The sequence below is a fragment of the Heterodontus francisci genome, chromosome 10 (genome assembly GCF_036365525.1).
Source record: "Heterodontus francisci isolate sHetFra1 chromosome 10, sHetFra1.hap1, whole genome shotgun sequence".
NCBI classification, from domain to species: Eukaryota; Metazoa; Chordata; class Chondrichthyes; order Heterodontiformes; family Heterodontidae; genus Heterodontus; species Heterodontus francisci.
In genome coordinates this window covers 27,805,788-27,824,019 of record NC_090380.1, presented here as the reverse complement: position 1 = coordinate 27,824,019, position 18,232 = coordinate 27,805,788, and the positions used below count along the sequence as shown (strand labels likewise).

At 43.3% G+C, this 18,232-nt stretch overlaps 1 long non-coding RNA gene across 1 annotated transcript; it reads left to right on the top strand.

Moving 5' to 3' along the window:
• Positions 1 to 8,887: 8,887 nt before the first annotated feature.
• LOC137374098 (uncharacterized) lies at positions 8,888 to 16,450 on the top strand. The gene is made up of 3 exons (XR_010975762.1): positions 8,888 to 9,023; positions 16,104 to 16,190; positions 16,402 to 16,450. It is a non-coding gene; the product is annotated as an uncharacterized lncRNA (long non-coding RNA).
• The last annotated feature ends 1,782 nt before the right edge of the window (positions 16,451 to 18,232 follow it).

The following is an 18,232-nucleotide window of genomic DNA, read 5'->3' as shown; positions in this document are numbered from 1 at the left end:
GAAACAATAATCAGGGGAAATATCAACAGGCACTTGGAGAGGTTGAGTTAATTAAGGATAGCCAGCATGGATTTGTAAAAGGCAGATCATGCTTGACAAATCTAATTGAATTCTTTGATGAAGTAACAGAGAAGGTTGATGAAGGGAATGCAGTGGATGTTGCTTATATGGATTTTAAGAAAGCATTTGATAAGATTAACAAAATTGAGTCTCGTGGAATAGGAGGTTCAGTGTCCAGTTGGATAAAAAATTGGCTTAAGGACAGAAAACAGCGAGTCGTAGTAAATAGTTGTTTTTCAGACTGGAAGACGGTAGACAATGGTGTTCCCCAAGAGTCAGTGCTGCAACCACTGCTTTCTTAGCTATATATAAATGACTTGGATCTTGGAATACAGAGTAGAATCTCAAAATTTGCTGACGGCACCAAACTTGGAGGTGAAGAGGTGAGGCAAATAGTGAGGATGATATGAACCATCTGCAACAGGACATAGATAGGCTAGCAGAACGGGCAGAGAGGAGGCAGATGGAATTTAATACTGACAAATGTGAGGTGATGCATTTTGGCAGAAGGAATAGGGAGAGGCAATATATATTTAATAGCATAGTTCTAAAGAGTGTGCAGGAACAGAGAGACCTGGGTGTGCATTTGCATAGATCTTTGAAGGTGGCAGGACATATTGAGAGTGTGGTTAGTAAAGCATATGGGATCTTGGGCTTTATAAATAGAGCATTGTGTACAAAAGCAGGAAAGTTATGCTGAACCTTTACAAAGCTCTGGTTAAACCCCGACTGGAGTATTGCGTCCTGTTCTGGTCACCACACTTTAAGAAGGATGTAAGCACCCTTGAAACGGTACAGAGGACATTTACCAGAATGGTTCCAGGGATGGAGGATATTAGTTACAAGGTTAGGTTGGAAAAGTTGGGTTTGTTCTCCTTAGAGCAAAGGAGATTGAGAGGAGATTTAATAGAGGCGTACAAGATTATGACAGGCTTCGCTAAGTTAGACAAGGAAAAACTGTTCCCATTAACAAATGGTACAAGGACTAGGGGACACAGATTGAAAGTTTTGGGCAAAAGATGCAGGTGGAATATGAGGAAGCACTTTTTTATAAAGTAGGTGGTAAAAGACCTGGAACTCACTGCCCTCAAGGGTGGTGGAAGTGGAGATTATCAATGACTTCAAGAGAAAGTTGGATGGCCACCCGAGAGAAATAGACTTGCCTGGGAGTGGGACTGACTGTATAGCTCCATGGAGAGCTGGCATGGACTCAATGGGCCGAATGACCTTCCACTGTGCCAAAAATGACTCTATAACTTTATGGCTATTCCCAGGGAAGCGGTACTGAGCAAACTGATGGCGCTGCGCGCTGACAAGTCCCCGGGTCCTGATAGACTTCATCCTAGTGTCTTAAAAGAGGTAGCTAATGTGGTAGTATATGTGTTGGTGTTAATCTGTCAAAATCTGCTAGATTTTGGAAAGGTTCCATCAGATTGGAAAGTAGCAAATATAACCCCACTACTCAAGAAGGAGGGGAGGCAGAAAACAGGTAACTATAGGCCAGTTAGCTTGACGTCTGTCTTGGGGAAGGTGTTCGAATCAATCATTAAAGAGGTTATAGCTGGGGTGAAAGAGTGGAGAGTAAGAAAGCACAGTGCAAGTCCTGATAGTGGGTCAGAAGTGACTTGCGTCAAAAAATTGATCATGTAGCGGAGAAAGAGCCTCTGATAGTGCAAGAGGCCTATCTTGCATTAGTAGTCCCAATAGACATAAAAGTGCAAGTAGAGGCCATAGCATGAATAGATTACACAATGAAATAAATGCCACAGAAAAGTCGTGAACCAGAACTAGAGGCAGGTGTCCTCATGATCATGAAGTTTTTGTGGCTGCCAATAAGCTTAGGGATAAACTAATTAATAAGACAGGCAAAACAAAGGGAATTAGATAGTTGGAGCGAGTTTGGAGTTTAATCTGAGGTACCAGAAAAGGGCAATAAGCTTTGTCATAAGATTTGTACTAAAAAAAAAGTCCTTGCAGATGGGATTTATAAGGCTAAAGTGAGGCTAATTGCTAGGGGTTTTGAAGAGCGACTGGGTGACACAGATGTTACAATGAGCTCCCCATCACTTGGAAAAGTAATCTTGAAAATCTTTTTTCTCTTTTGGCCACAGATTCATGGTAATGTAGATCAATCAAAATAAAAGAGGCAGCAGATACAGAAGGAAATCTGTGGAAATGAAACAAATGCGTCTATGGCCTGAATGATGCTTCCAGGACGTGGTATTTTTCGATGAGATCTACATGTCAATCAAGAATTAGGAGCAGGAGTAAGCCATTTGGCCCCTTGAGCCAGCTCTGCCATTTGATATGGCTAATCCGAATATGGCCTCAATTCTACTTTCCTGTCTACCCACATACCCTTTGACTCCCTTGTCAATCAAGAATCTATTTAACACAGCCTTCAATTTATTCAATGACCCAGCCTCTACTGCTCTCTAGGGAACAGAATTCTACAGATTAACAACTTGTGAGAGAAAAAAAATCTCTTTATCTCTGTTTTAAATGAGAGACCCCTTATTTTTAAACTGTGTCCACTAGTTCTAATCTTTCCCGTAAGTGGAAACATCCTTCCAGCATCCAGCCTGTCAAGCTCCCTCAGGATCTTATGTTTCAATAAGATCACCTCTCATGCTTCTAAACTCCAATGGACACAGACCTAACCTCTCCAACCTTTCCTTATAAGATAACCCCTTCATCCCAGGGAATCAGTCAAGTGAACCTTTTCTGAACTGCTTCTAATGCAATTTTATCCTTTTTTAAGTAAGGAGACCAAAACTGTACACAGTACTCCAGATATGGTCTCACCAATGCCTTGTACAACTGCAGCAAAACTTCCCAACTTTTATATTCTATTCCCTTTGCAATAAATGACAACATCCCATTTGCCTTCCTAATTATTTGCTATACCTGCATACTAACTTTTTGTGAATCATGTACCAGGACACCCAGATTCCTCTGTACCGCAGAGTTGTGCAATCGCTCTCCATTTAAATAATATTCTGCTTTTCTATTCTTCCTGCCAAAGTGGACAAGTTCACATTTTCTCACCTTATACTCCATCTGCCAAATTTTTGCCTCCTCACTTAACCTACCTATATCCCACTGCAGACTCTTTATGTCCTCTTCATAACTTACTCTCCTACCTATTCTTCTGTCATCAGAAACTTTAGCAACCATCATCCCTTCATCCTATTGTATGAGCGCCTTAAGAGTGATGTTCCTTTAAGATCTTAGTATGATAATGAGCCAAGAATCAGGACACAGTCATGTGACTCAGAGCCAGAGTCACTCTGCAACTGTAACACCCAAAGTAAGGTTCTATAAATAGTTAGCTCTGTTCTGTATATAATAGTCTTGCTGTAAATAAACCTGTTTGAGATCTTCAGCCAACTTGGACTCCACACTTCTCATTTTTGTTGCATCACACAACATAAAAGAACACATTATATGGTGGCAGCTGTGGTGAGAAGACAAAATCTGAGGTTGAAGACTACAGTTAAAACAACTCTGAAAACAACCTTTCTACAGCCAGTAGAGAGAATGTTCAAGAAAAATACTGGCTAAAACAGTGAAAAAAGAAGAACATACCTCAAGCTGTAGAAGACAGAGAAAAGAACGACAGGCTGCAAGTCAATTGGGTGAGCCATTGTGTTGACGGGCGAAGGATACTGCTTTAAAAAAAAAGCCTTGAAGTACTTCAAAAGATTTTTTTTTTCAAAAGCTCCATGTAAAAAAAAAACATGGAAGACCCAACTCCTTTCCTGGGCTGATTGTGGTCAGCACCATTACAGGAGGTATCCATTAGAAAAAATGTGGGAAAACCCAGATGACTGCAGAGCCTTCATCCACACAGCCAAAGTTTAAAAAAAACATAAACTACTCAAGCATGAATAAGAGCTTCCACTCACGAAGCCACAGTAAAAAAACTATTAAAACCACTCGAGTGTGAAGAACATAAAAAAACTCTGGAAAAAAAAACATTGAACTGCCTATTGAAAAGTTGTGTAAACAGAACAGGCTTAAGTGCTGGAAGCAGGATAAACACACAGTATGAGCAAACACCTGCTCCTGTCAATCAAAGCAGCTAGTATAAATAACAGTCTCTTAAAAGGGAAACAGTGCAGAGTCATAGAACAAGTCTTAAAGCAAGTTTTAAAGCAAAAGAACAGCAGAAATCTGAACACCCATTTTCTCAGCATGAACTGGAAGGCCTTGGATATCCTATCCAAGTTTCAACTGTTCAAACAAAAATGCAGTTATTCTTCACAGACCAAAAAATTGTAGAACCAGAAAAACAGGCTATTAAAATACTGATAACAGTTGGAAATGAGGGATTACAGAGAATCAACACCTCTGGACTATCTGATGAGGATCAGAACAATCCTGCAAAGATATGGCAAGTGCTGGAAGATCAGCTCTGATTACTAGTGAATTTTAGAATTCAGTGCCTGGAATTGATGTCCTACAGGTGACAGCCACAGGAATCAATACACCAGTTCATCAGTAGATGCCGTAGTAAGGGCAATGAATGCAACTTCTCAGAAACTGAGCTGTAGTACCAAATAATGGAGTTAGTAGTTGTATCAACACCCATTGAAGTGTTTCAGAAAGACCTCTTCAGGAAAAAAAGGGTCACAGCATTTATGTGCTGCTGGAAGATGGCAGGAAATATGAAGCAATTGTAGCTGGACAACAGCCATGCAAGCACTAGGTTCAACAAACAGTAGCTGCACCATAATCAGTTCGAAAAGAGCATGCAAACTGTGTGGCAAGTGCGGTCTGTCCCACTCATGCCGAAATTGCCCTACATTTTGTGACCTGTGCAAGGCATGCAGTGCAAAAGGACACTGGGCCCACCTTTGCAAGAAGTCTGACTCCAAAGACATGGCCAGAAGCTGCAGCAGGACACAGACAAACAGAAGACAGGTGCAGCAACAGGGCAACAGCAGCAAGGAGAGTGCCAGAGACCTGCATAAAAGCAAGATGACACATGAAGTCCACAGTGAAACAGACCAGAGATAAGACTCAACGAGGAGTAATTCTCAGCCAGAAAACGAACAGGCATTCCACATTGTGAACCTGACACATCATGTTGATAAAGTCAAACAACTGGAAGCTTTCGCCACTATTAACATCACGTGCCCAAAGAAAGCTGGCAAACATACACTTAGGGTTAAGATTGACACCGGCGCTAATGCAAATATCCTACCAGTCCAAATCCTCAAAGATATGTGCTGGAGTTGTTGGAAACCAACAATTTCCAAGTTATCTGCATATAATGGTCACCCATTCCTTGCAGTGGCACACTTACTAACAATGCAATGCAGCTATAGCAATTCGGCATGGAAACCACAAATATTCTACCTGGTAGACACAAGCGTACCAGCAGTGGCAAGATTACCAACGTGTAAGGACCTCAGCATCATCACTATCCACGAGGTCACCAAAGTACCCATAACAGCAGAAGAGACCAAGGGTACCCGCATGGAGTCACAGTTCCTCCAGGATCTGAGTGGTTTGGAAAGTAATAGCCCCTTCTCTGAGACACCACACCAAGAGAATGAAGATCCAAACTCAGATGGTGAAAGTCTTTGTCAATGGGCAGTGCTTCCTCATGCTCCAGCAACTCAGAAGAGATTGAAGTTGTCATTACTGAGAAGCAAAGGCGGGCAGTGGGCAGCATTATCAAGGGGAAATCTCCAAGGACCGGAACTCCCTCTCAGACCCTGGCCAGCATCAAATGGTTCAGTCTGGAAACCCAGAAACAGCACAACTATGCCTCACCTTCATCTCTGCTCTCTAGCTCTGAGTCACATGACTGCGTCCTGGTACTTGGCTCATTAGCATACTAAGATCTTATAGGGGCATCAGTCTTAAGGCAATCATACAACATCCCCTTTCTTTCCAAAGATGAGTCTCGTATGCTAAAAATACATGATGTTAGATAACATCAAAATTAGTTATACAGTATAGACACTATAAAATTCACAGGTAGAAGGATAGGAATTGTGAAATTTACAAGTGCAGAGGCTTAAAAGTCCAAATACCATTTTGGTAGTTTGACTACTCTTGCTCGGGAAATTTGCCTCTCATCTGCTGCTGTTTTTTCTGAAGTTTCTCCCTCTCTGCATTCAGTTCCTGTTTCACTGCCTTCAGCCTGCAAATATACTCTGTTGCTTTTCTCAGGATGACTGCTTTTGATGTCTTGTCATTCTTGAAGAGTCACTCTGGCTCTCAGGGTCAGGTTCTGGACTAAACCTGTTTGAGATCTTCAACCAACTGGACTCCACACATCTCATTTATGTTGCATCAGACAACATAAAAGAACTCATTACATATCCAAGTCATTGATATAGATTGTAAATAGTTGAGGCCTTAGCATTGATCCCTGCACTCCATTAGTTACAGCTGTTTTGCTGAAAATAGGTTGTCTTCAATTCAAAGCAGATCCCGCAATGTTTTATTGGTATCAAAGGAAAACTTTCAGATATCGTCATGTTGCATGTTGATGATTTCTTATGGGATGGTACTGCAGAATTTGAGAAATGTGTTATTAATAAGATAAGAGTAGAATTTAAAATTGGGAGTCAGACTTGTGGGACTTTTAAATATATTGGTTTAGTTATTAAGCAGAATTTTTTAAAATTTGTTCTTGGGATGTGAGCGTCACTGGCAAGGCCAGCATTTATTGCCCATCCCTAATTCCCCTTGAGGTAGGTCGGGAATAACTTTCAATCAACAATCCTATTTAGAGAGTATTACTCCCATCCTGGTCAATCATGCTACATTATCAGAGAAAGATGATATATCTAATGAAGAGCCAGAGCAATTATAAAGTTTGATTGGTCAGTTGAACTGGTTGTGCATTCAGACTAGACCAGATGCTAGTTTTGATGTGTTGGAGTTAAGTATTACGATGAAACACCCTAAAGTGGACAATATTTTAAGGGCGAATAAGACATTAAAAGAATTAAATTTGGAGAAATGCATACTTAAGTTCCCATGTTAGGGAACCCAAAGAACATGAACTATTTTTTTTTAAGAGATGCTTCACGTGCTAATCTTCCTAATGGGTATGCTCGTGCATTTGGTTTCATGTTTCTTCTTGGTGAAAATGGGAAATGTTGTCCTTTAGCTTGGGAAACTAAGAAAATATAAAGTGTTGTTAAAAGTATTTTAGTTGCTGAAACACTGGCTCTTATGGAGGCAATGGATATGGGTTTCTGTTTGACAAATATTTTAAGTGAGATTCTGTACAAGGGGCATACTGAAGATAATATACCCATTGAATGCTATGTCGATGATCATTCATTGTATGATAATGCACACTCTACAAAAAATGTGTGAGAAAAGGTTACAGAGTGATCTTGCTAGCTTGAAACAAATGCTAGAGTGAAAGGAAATCTCTAAAATTAAATAGGTGGATGCAAGTCATCAACTGATTGATTGTTTTACGAAAAGAATTGCATGTACGGAGAAATTGTTAGGGGTCCTAGGCATCTCGCAATGCAATTCTTTGTACAGAATATGAAGGGTTTTGATTTAATTTTTTTTGAAAATTTTCATGTACATATTAACTCTAATTTTTATTTAAAGAGAGAAGGGAATCTGTTAATTGTATATTAGTTGTGTTTACATGCATACAGATAGTGGGCATTCACTGGGGAATCACTTGAGCCCTATAAATAGATACAGACTAAAAGTGTCTGGGTTTGGGTTTGGAGGTGTATGCTTGTAATGTGTAACTCTGTAATTAATATAAAAGTATGTAAAGATTGACTCCAGTTCTATCCTTCACCAACTGGCTTTCTGGAGTAGAACACTTACTGCAAAATGGTGGAGATATGCTCTAATATATGACCGCACAATATATATATGTATATATATCATTGCAGGTTGCTCACTCAGCAAGGCAGAATGCTTCTCTGGAATCATTTTAGCCATTCCCTCTGGAGCCAGCTAGTCCCATTTATTTTTGGTATGTTGTTATTCTGTTTGGAACAAATAAATTATGCAGTTTACAATTTGGATTCTCCATATCATTAAAATCATGCTGCTGTCCTATCCTGCTGCTTTCCACTAAGATGTCCAATTTTTTTTTTGTTTTTCTGGTTGAGGATATGAGGCTTAATTTTCTAACTGTATTGCTTGGCCTGGGCCATGCAGCAAAGAGGCCAGGCTGGCAATATGCTCCCAGGTCTCAGCAAATGCCAGTCTGAGCCAACCGCTAAAAGGTAAATGGGAAATCTATACAGTCCCTGCTAGAACACCCTACAGTCCTTCTTCCTAGTTTAGGCAAAAGTTTGAAGGCACAGCCAAGATCTAAACTTTAGTAGCATTGAGGCACAGAACTTCGGTCCCATCTCTCTGTACTGGTTGAAGAGTAGAAATCAATGGGTATTGGTTAGAGGGATAATGTTGGGGAGGGAAGAAGTATGAAGATCAGGGCTCAGTATTGGGACTACCGCTGTTTCTAAATTAAATCAATGACTTGGGCCCTAATATTTACTTGGAGATGCATTGGAAGCGTTGGTGGGAATGCCACATCGCATGGGAAACCTGGAAGTAAGTCTGTGGCTTTTTAACGTAGGCATCCCATTATCATTATACTCCCAGGTTTGGCATCCATTGAACTACAGCAGGTTTGAAGAGGACCTACATGACATGATCTCAACCTCAGTATTTAAAGGGCCAACCCAATGATGGAATTTGCAGGATTTTGGAGTTGGAAGCTTCAGAGCTAAAAGGTCAGAACTATCAAAGTCCGTACTCCGCTTCAATGATTCTTCTTTTGATGTACTGCAGGGCGCTGTGAGAAGCCAAACAGAGATACTTTTCCCTGGTAGGAAGAAACCTGCTGCTGACTCAAAGAAGGCATGGCTGAGGGTGGCCTAGGAGGTCAGCTGCAGGGGAATTGTGCCACACTCAGGAACTCTGTGCAGCAAATGAATTAACCAGGAAAGGTGAGTACAGGTGCCCCATTCCCTCACCCTGCCTTGTCAAGCCTATTCCATCACATCAACCCTCATGCCCACTTATCTTGCAAAAGCAGCCATTGTCTTTTTCTGTGCACTTCCTCATATCTCTATCTATCTATCCACCACTGCCAATCACCCACAACATTTTGCAATTTGAAGCCTCTCCCTGATAGTCTCACCAAATGCACGTCACCTGTTGGGTGCATACATGCCATTACAGTCACTCAAAAACCTGTTCTTCCCGCAACCCCGTAGCAAGAGAAGAGAACACAGAACACAAGGGGAAGAAAGAGAACTGGATGTGGACCTCCATAGATCGCACAGATCACATCTGGAGAGGAGAAGACGCTGGTGATCCATGGTATTTCAGCGTCCCTGGCCATCAGAAATGGGGAAAAGGGAACCTCCTAATTAAATATCAATAACTTGCATGTTATACAGCACTAGATCATGTTGACTTAACTTTAACAGCATGTGAAATATGACGACCTTCATAGTGATAATTTGCAACCTGACCAGCACTAATTAATATCTTTAATCTTCGCCAGGACCTTCATGCATGCAGTAGGAGTCAGTAGATATGGCAGACAATGATTTCACAGAGGAGCTGATTCCTTTTGAGAGTGCCCCATTGGAGGATTAATACTCACCATGCACCAGCTCAGATACTTGCATTCAGTGGGACCAGTAAGTCAAACAGTTGGGTTTACACCTGAAGACTCACACTTCACAAGTGAGCAAGAACAGATTGTAGTGTCAGGGACAGCAATGGAGAGTCCACATCAGAGGAAACAGCCTTCTTCAAGTTCTGCTCAGCTCGACACAGATGCTGTATCTTAGGGGCCATTGATGAAAAGGATAATCAGGAGATTTTTTTCTACACAGATAGTGATCGACATTTGGAATGGACTCCAAGCAGAGCAGTGGAGTTGAAAACCCTGGAATCATTTAAGAAGCAACTAGATGCAGTAATGCAGAGGATGGGGTTAGGGTTGTAGCATTATTCTGGATGGATAAATTCTGCTGGACTGAACGGCTTTCCTCATCTGTAAGCATCTTGTGGGGCCATCAGTTGATGCTGTTGTGTGCTAATTTTCTACAGCCCCTTCCCCACCCAGCCCCCATCATCACCTACTATTCTGTCCAACCTAAAACAAGCTACAGCCTTACTGTATGTGGCATTGCTATTTACTCTAAGACTACTCTAAATGCCAGAATGAAAGTCACTCCCACAGCTATTGAGGCAACCCAACTGAAACAGAGAAATCACTCATACCACAGTGACACTCCGTGTTCTCAGACCTTAAAAACAGGAGAGACGCATGGCCCCAGACTGAAACATTTTGGTGTCAGTAAACCTCTGCCCTTACTCTCAAGGCGATCTGTTTTACATGATTTAATTTTCACTGCAATATCCAACCATCGAAATTCATCATATAGTAAATCTGAATTTTCAAAACATAGTGGGAAGAAAAACATGCACTTCCCTGAGTAAATAGCAAGAAAATAATTTATCCCCCAAAAGATTCAATTTTTATACAGTAATAACTTTGCTGTTCCCTCTGAACTCATTTTAGTTTCTTATCATTTTTAAAAAATTCATTCATGGGGATGTGGGCGTCGCAGGCTATGCCAGCATTTATTGCCCATCTCTAATTGCCCTTACGAAGGTGGTTTTGCTCTGCCTTCTTGAACCACTGCAGTCCATGTGGGGTAGGTATACCCCTGTTAGGAAGGGGGTTCCAAGATTTTGACCCAGCGACAGTGAAGGAACGGTGATATAGTTCCAAGCCATGATGGTGTGTAGCTTGGAGGGGAACTTGCAGATGGTGGTGTACCCATGCATTTGCTGCCTTTGTCCTTCTAGGTGGTGGAGGTCGTGGGTTTGGAAGGTGCTGTTAAAGGAGCCTTGGTGCATTGCTGCAGTGCCTCATGTAGATGGTACATACTGCTGCCACTGTGTGTCGGTGATGGAGGGAGTGAATGTTTGTGGATGGGGTGCCAATCAAGTGGGCTGCTTTGTTCTGGATAGTGTCAAGCTTCTTGAGTGTTGGAGCTGCACCCATCCAGGCAATTGGAGAGTATTCCATTGTACTCCTGACTTGTGCCTTGTAGATGGTGGACAGGCTTTGGGAAGTCAGGAGGTGAGTTACTCGCTGCAGGATTCCTAGCCTGTGACCTGCTTTTGTAGCCACTGTATTTAAATGACTACTCCAGTTCAGTTTCTGGTCAATGGTAACCCCCAGGATGTTGATAGTGAGGGATTCAGTGATCGTAATGCCATTGAATGTCAAGGGGAGAGGGTTAGATTCTCTCTTGTTGGAGATGGTCATTGCCTGGCACTTATGTGGTGCGAATGTTACTTGCCACTTACAAGCCTGGATATTGATCAGGTCTTGCTGCATTTCTACACAGTCTGCTTCAGTATCTGAGGAGTCGCAAATGGTGCTGAACATTGTGCAATCATCAACGAACATCCCCACTTCTGACCTTATGATTGAAGGAAGATTATTGTTGAAGCAGCTGAAGATGGCTGGGGCTAGGACACTACCCTGAGGAACTCCTGCAGTGATGTCTTGGAGCTCAGATGATTGATCTCCAACAACCACAACCATCTTCCTTTGCACTAGGTAGAACTCCAACCAGTGGAGAGTTATCCCCCTGATTCCCATTGACTTCAGTTTTGCTAGGGCTCCTTGATGCCATACTCGGTCAATGCTGCCTTGATGTCAAGGGCAGTCACTCTCACCTCACCTCTTGAGTTCAGCTCTTTTGTCCATGTTTGAACCAAGGCTGTTTGAACCAAAGCTGAGTGGCCCTGGCACAAATGCCGCTTGATAGCACTGTCGATGATACCTTCCATCACTTTACTGATGATTGAGAGTAGACTGATGGGGCGGTAATTGGCCAGTTTAGACTTGCCCTGCTTCTTGTGTACGGGACATGCCTGGGCAATTTTCCACATTGCCGGGTAGATGCCAGTGTTGTAGCTGTACTGGAACAGCATGGCTAGGCACGCGGCAAGTTCTGGAGCACAGGTCTTCAGTACTATTGCCGGAATGTTGTCAGGGCCTTCACAGTATCCAAAGTGAATCGAATCGGCTGAAGTCTGGCATCTGTAATGCTGGGGACTTTAGGAGGTGAAGGCCGAGATGGATCATCAATGTGGCACTTCTGGCTGAAGATTGTTGCAAATGCTTCGGCCTTATCTTTTGCACTAATGTGCTGGGCTCCCCCATCATTGAGGATGGGGATATTTGTGGAGCCACCTCCTCCAGTTAGTTGTTCAATTGTCCACCACCATTCATGGTTGGATGTGGCAGGAATGCAGAACTTAGATCTGATCCGTTGCTTATGGGATTGCTTAGCTCTGTCTATCTCATGCTGCTTACGCAGTTTGGCATGCAAGTAGTCGTGGCTTGTAGCTTCACCAGGTTGACACCTAATTTTGAGGTATACCTGCTGCTGCTCCTAGCATGCCCTCCTGCATTTTTCATTGAGCCAGGGTTGGTCTCCCGGCTTGATGGTAATGGTAAAGTGGGGATGTGCCAGGCTATGAGGTTACAGATTGCATATGAGTACAATTCTGCTGCTGTTGATGGCCCACAGCGCCTCATGGATGCCCAGTTTTGCATTGCTAGATCTGTTCGAAATCTAACCCATTTAGCACGGTGGTAGTGTCACACAACACAATGCAGGGTATTTTCAATGTGAAGGTGGGACTTTGTCTCCACAAGGACTGTGCAGTGGTCACTCCTACCCATACTGTCATGGACAGATGCATCTGCGGCAGGCAGATTGGTGAGGACAAGTATGTTTTTCCCTCACCACCTGCCCCATACCCAGTTATATCCTTTAAGACTCAGCCAGTAGTGGTACTACCGAGTCCCTCTTGGTGATGGACATTTAAGTCCCCCACCCAGAGTACATTCTGCACCCTTGCCACCTCCAAGTGGTGTTCAACATGGAGGAGTACTGATTCATCAGCTCAGGTAGGGCAGTAGGAGGTTTCCTTGCCCATGTTTGACCTGAAGCCATGAGACTTCATGGGGTCCAGAGTCAATGTTGAGGGACTCCCAGGGCAACTCCCTCCCAACTGCATACCACTGTGCCACCACCTCCACCGACAGGACAGACCCATGGATGGTGATGGCGGTATTTCAGACATTGTAAGGTATGATTCCGTGAGTATGACTATTTCAGGCTGTTGCTTGACTAGTCTGTGGGACAGCTCTCCCAATTTTGGCACAAGTCCCCAGATGTGCATAAGGAGGATGTTACAGGGTTGACAAGACTGGGTTTGCCTTTGTCGTTTCCAGTGCGTAGGTGGTCCATCCGGTTTCATTCTTTATTGAGTTCATAGCAGTTGGATGCAACTGAATTGTTTGTGTAAACCGTGGCGCAGAGTCAACTCCCCCTTGACCCCTTTATTCCCTTCACCCACTTGATCCTGGCAGTCACGTGGGACTAAATCCTCTTAATTCAGGCTCAGGCTGGGTTTTTGGGATATCGGGTTTACAGGAGAGCCACCCGCCACCTAATCCACCCAGGCCCAAAGACCCCAGTATCACTCCATGTCCAAATAAGGCTCTATTCCTGTGATTTCTCCCTTGTCTGTCACATAAATTAATTAGTTCAAACTGTTTTTTACCAGCACAGGCCAGTGTCTGAGCTCAGGTTACTTTAGTTCACAAGCAATCCAACAGTGTCTGAGCTCAGGTTACTTTAGTTCATGAGCTATGCAACAGTTTGTAACAGACTCTGTATTTCTTGCAGCCCCTGGCCAACACTTGCTAGGCCAGTTCAGAGGCATTGCTGTGGGTTTGGAGTCACATGTAGGCCAGACCAGGTAAGGATGGCAGATTTCCTTCCGTAAAGGATATTAGTGAATCAGATGGGCTTTTACAACAATCAATTCATGGCCATCATTAGACTAGCTTTTAATCCCAGATTATTTATTAATTGAATTCAAATTTCATTTTTTGGGGTGCTGGAATTCGAACCCATGTACCCAGAGCAATACGCTGGGTTACTAGTCCGTGACAATACCACTACCCCACTGCCTCCCCTAATCTCTCAATGTCTTTGGATAGAAGCCCTGATTTTAACTCGGGGTGATGCAGGGCACCACTGCAGACAGGGAAGTGTCAGGACCCCTGGACCATGAGGCTCAAGAAATTTTAACTCCCCAGCAACATTTACAAGTCTAGATACTGACTAGCGCTCAAAGCCTGACCGACTTCCAGCAGACCAGAGTCAAAATTAGTGGATGAGGCATAGGTGGGTGGTCAGGCTGCTGCCAGGGACCCATAGAAATAGTACTGAGTGAAGCAAGTATGTATTGTTGAGGATGGGCTTCGGGGGGGAGGGGGGGAGGGTCAGCAAGTCCACGATTGGGGAAGAACAGAGTTGGGGAAACTCAATATTGCTCCTCCTGCTCTATGAGAAACTTTTAAAAATTAATGGAGAATTTTACTTACCTGGACTTTCTGCAGTCAGCAGGCTGGCTACCAACAATATCTTCTGGCAAATTTGAGATTATGTGCTTGTCAGTTAAGCCTGCATGTCCTGATGACACATCGGGATGCAGCCTTGCCATTGAAATTTGATCAGGTGCTCTTTCGGGTTGGCAGCTTTCCCGTGCCTTAACTTAGACAATGTAAGATGGTGGGAGGTGGAAATGCGATGGGAACCGTCCCTCCCACCATCTGAACCCCTCCCAGCCCATGTCGTTAAAATTACCTCATAGACTGCCATAGCTGGCAGGTGTATTTTAGATTTGGGAAGACTGCTGCATCATATATGAACCTGAAATTCCTTCGAGTGTATTTTTGTGGGCAGAATTTGCATCTGCACTTGGAATGGGGGCTAAAAGAAGACCCCAAATTCATGGAACTGATTGATTAAAATAATATAGGTGGGCTGCCAGCATTACTCGTGCTGTTGATCGGCCGCTTGCCTGATGGAGGTCATCAATTTTTGCACATTCCTGACATGACTTAAAAGCAGTCTTCACCTCTTAAAGGGGAGGTGTACTTTGGCTGCAATTATCTATCATCGCGAATTGTGAACAATGGCAGATCCAGGAGATGTGGTAAGGGCACTCTAGTTTTCAGACACTGCATTGGAGGTTTAGATGAAGGAAGTCAGCAGGAGGAGAGGCAGCTGGAAGATTTCCAGGCGACCTTTTAGCACCAATGGGTAGAGGTGGCAGAGTGCTTCAAGGTAAGGAGTGATCGCCACCCCACACCACCCCCACCAGACATGCCTGCAATGCAGGAAGAAGTTCAATGACCTCACATGGTTAGCTAAGTTAAGCCTCCTATCTCCTATCTATCATTACTCTATGATTAACCTTGCATTACTTGTTGTCTCAGTCTTCACTATCCATCCCTTCCTCAATTACCAGCACTCTCCTCCAATCACAGCAACACACTTCATTCCAACTTCTACAGTTCCCAGTGCAACACGCTGCATCTACTACTCAATATTACTTCCTTCTCCTGCTCACATATATACCATTATCTACTGTAAGCTGTGGTTCAATAGGTAGCATCGCACCTCTGACTCAGAAATTGATGTTTCAAGTCTCACCTCAGGGACTTGAGTACAAAACTCTAGGCTAACACTCTAATGCAGTACCGAGGGAGAACTGCGTTGTCAGAGCTGCCATCTTTCAGATGAGATCTTAAACGGAGGCCTGCTCTTCTCTCTCAGGTGGCTGTAAAGGATTCTATGTACTATTTCTAAAGACGAGCAGGGGAGTTATCCCCAGTGTCCTGGCCAATATTTATCCCTCAACCAACATCGCTAACATATCTGGTCATTATAACATTGCTATTTGTGGAATCTTGCGATGTGTAAATTGGTGCCATGTTTCCTACATCACAACAATGACTACACTGTAAAGTAGTTGGCTGTAAAGTGCTTTGGGATGTCCTGAGGTTGTGAAAGGATTATATAAATGCAAGTCTTTCTTTCCTCACACCGGTAATACTACAGTACAAGGGCCTCCTCTAAATTTCACATGATTCTAACACTGACATATTTCCTTCTTCCTTGCAGGCCAAACTCTCACACAATAACAGGAAGCAAGTCATCACAGGAGGAGGGGCATGCTTCATCCATTTGCTGTCCCCACTGAAAGAACAGGTGATGTGTACATCATTGGCAAGGAGTATGTCAGAGAGTGGTGTCTGTCAAGGCTAGAGAAGTCATGCAATGTTTTTAACTATCTGTCCCTCTTTCCCTTCTTACTTAATTCTCACCCTTATGCATGACAGATTGCAGCTGCTTTCCAAAGTTAGTCATTTGCTTAACTATGGCACTAAATGCTAACTCTTCTCCTTTTCTTACATTTCAGATCTAGTAGACGTACACAGTCCTCAGAGAGAAGGGGAAGATAACAAAAGGGCAGCAACACAGAACACGAAGCATCACTCAACCTTATACTTGCAGTCACTCGAGAGCGGCTCTGTGCAAGAATCAGAGGGTAGGCTAGAGGGGTCCTGCACATAAAGATTTACCAAGCACTAGTGCGCAGGAGCAAGAGTGGGGGACAGGATGGCCCAGGGAGCAACTCACTGGAGGGAAAGTTCACATCCTCGCCCTGCTACACAGGGTACAGAGGGAGGAGTCATACATAAGAAGACTGATGGTAATCCACACAGACATTGTAAGACCACTGGGCTGTCCACTAGCGAGCAGGTGCACAATGCCAGAGAACATGGAGGATTTCAACAACTTATGAAATGTCTCATGCATGGCATCAAGACCATGCAGTCAACCATGGAGCAAGTGGTCAGTTCTCTGAGCACTATAGGAAGCCCCACAGCAACAGAGCCTCTGGTTATAGCTCTGACAGCTTCACTGGAAGCTCAGATTCCTGCCATCTTGACGCAAGGGTCCAGCATCTGCTCTAGCTTACAGAGCCTAAAGGACAGTGTGGATAGTGGCTTTGAGGATCTCCCAGCACACATGCACTGTTCTTTCACAGAGCAGTGATAGCGTCAATGCTCAGCCCCTGAGAGTGGCATTGGCACCATGTGGGAAGTACCTGATGTCCTCTCTCAGGATGACTGCTTGCTCCCCTTTCAGCCTCTCAGCCAGTGCTTGTGTTGGGCCAAACTGCCTCAGTTGAAACCAGCTCACAGCAATCTGCAGTCAGGTCATCACTGGCCATAGCTCCTTGAGGTCACCCACCAGGGCCATCTCAAGTGAATTCAGCAGACAATTGGGGGCATACCACCTCCCAAGCTGTAGCTCCATTCCAGCAGCAATAAAATAAATAAACAGGCACACAAGATAGGCACTAAAGGGTTGCATGAAGGTAACAAGTGGATAGACATCAGTCACTTAAGCATTTGTCAAACCAACAATGGAGTCTGTTGGAGTAATAAAATAAAATAACTTGATTTACATACTGGGACAGGCACCAACATGTTGCACCATGGACATCTGACAAAATTATTGACTCAGCTGTGGACATGGGGGTAATTAATCTATATATAAAATGTATAGCCAATTTAATGCTGTCAAAAGATAGTCTGATTTAAAATACATTTCTCCCTAAAAATAAAGTAGCTAAGCATAACAAACATCAATGGAGAGTGGCACAAATGTATTAGCTAGCTAGCAAGCAAAACGGTAAGCAATGCCAATGCAAATTACTTTTGTTAACAGAATAGAGATAGCGACATCATAGGGTGGTAATTGGACCTTATCGGATGACCTCTGTGGATTCACACTGTGTCAGGAGTGCAAATTCACCCAATAAACTGTAAAAGTCAAGGAGAGGATTGTTATTGTGGTTATTGAGGTGAGGCAGTAGAAAAATCAGAAATGGAAAGATGGACCATTTCTCACACTGCTGTTGTCACAAGACAATTTAACCCGTGATGGCCAATGTTTAAGCAACTTTTCCACCTGCTTGTAATATGTGTCTGAAGACAAGACGTCAACAAGGCAGTGATCTCCAAATCAGGAAAATTTTATAGGATGGAGCAGATAGTACTTCAGGAGAGTCATGTAAAGCAGAAAAGCAGAGCGGACCAGGAAGGGACAGAGAGATTAATGGTAGGTAGCCAATAATAGTTTATTAATCTTGACAGGCAGTTAATCTAGTCCTGGATTCTAAAATACAGAAACAACAGAATCTCTCATGGACAAAATGTAATTTGCCCACTAAAGCTAGT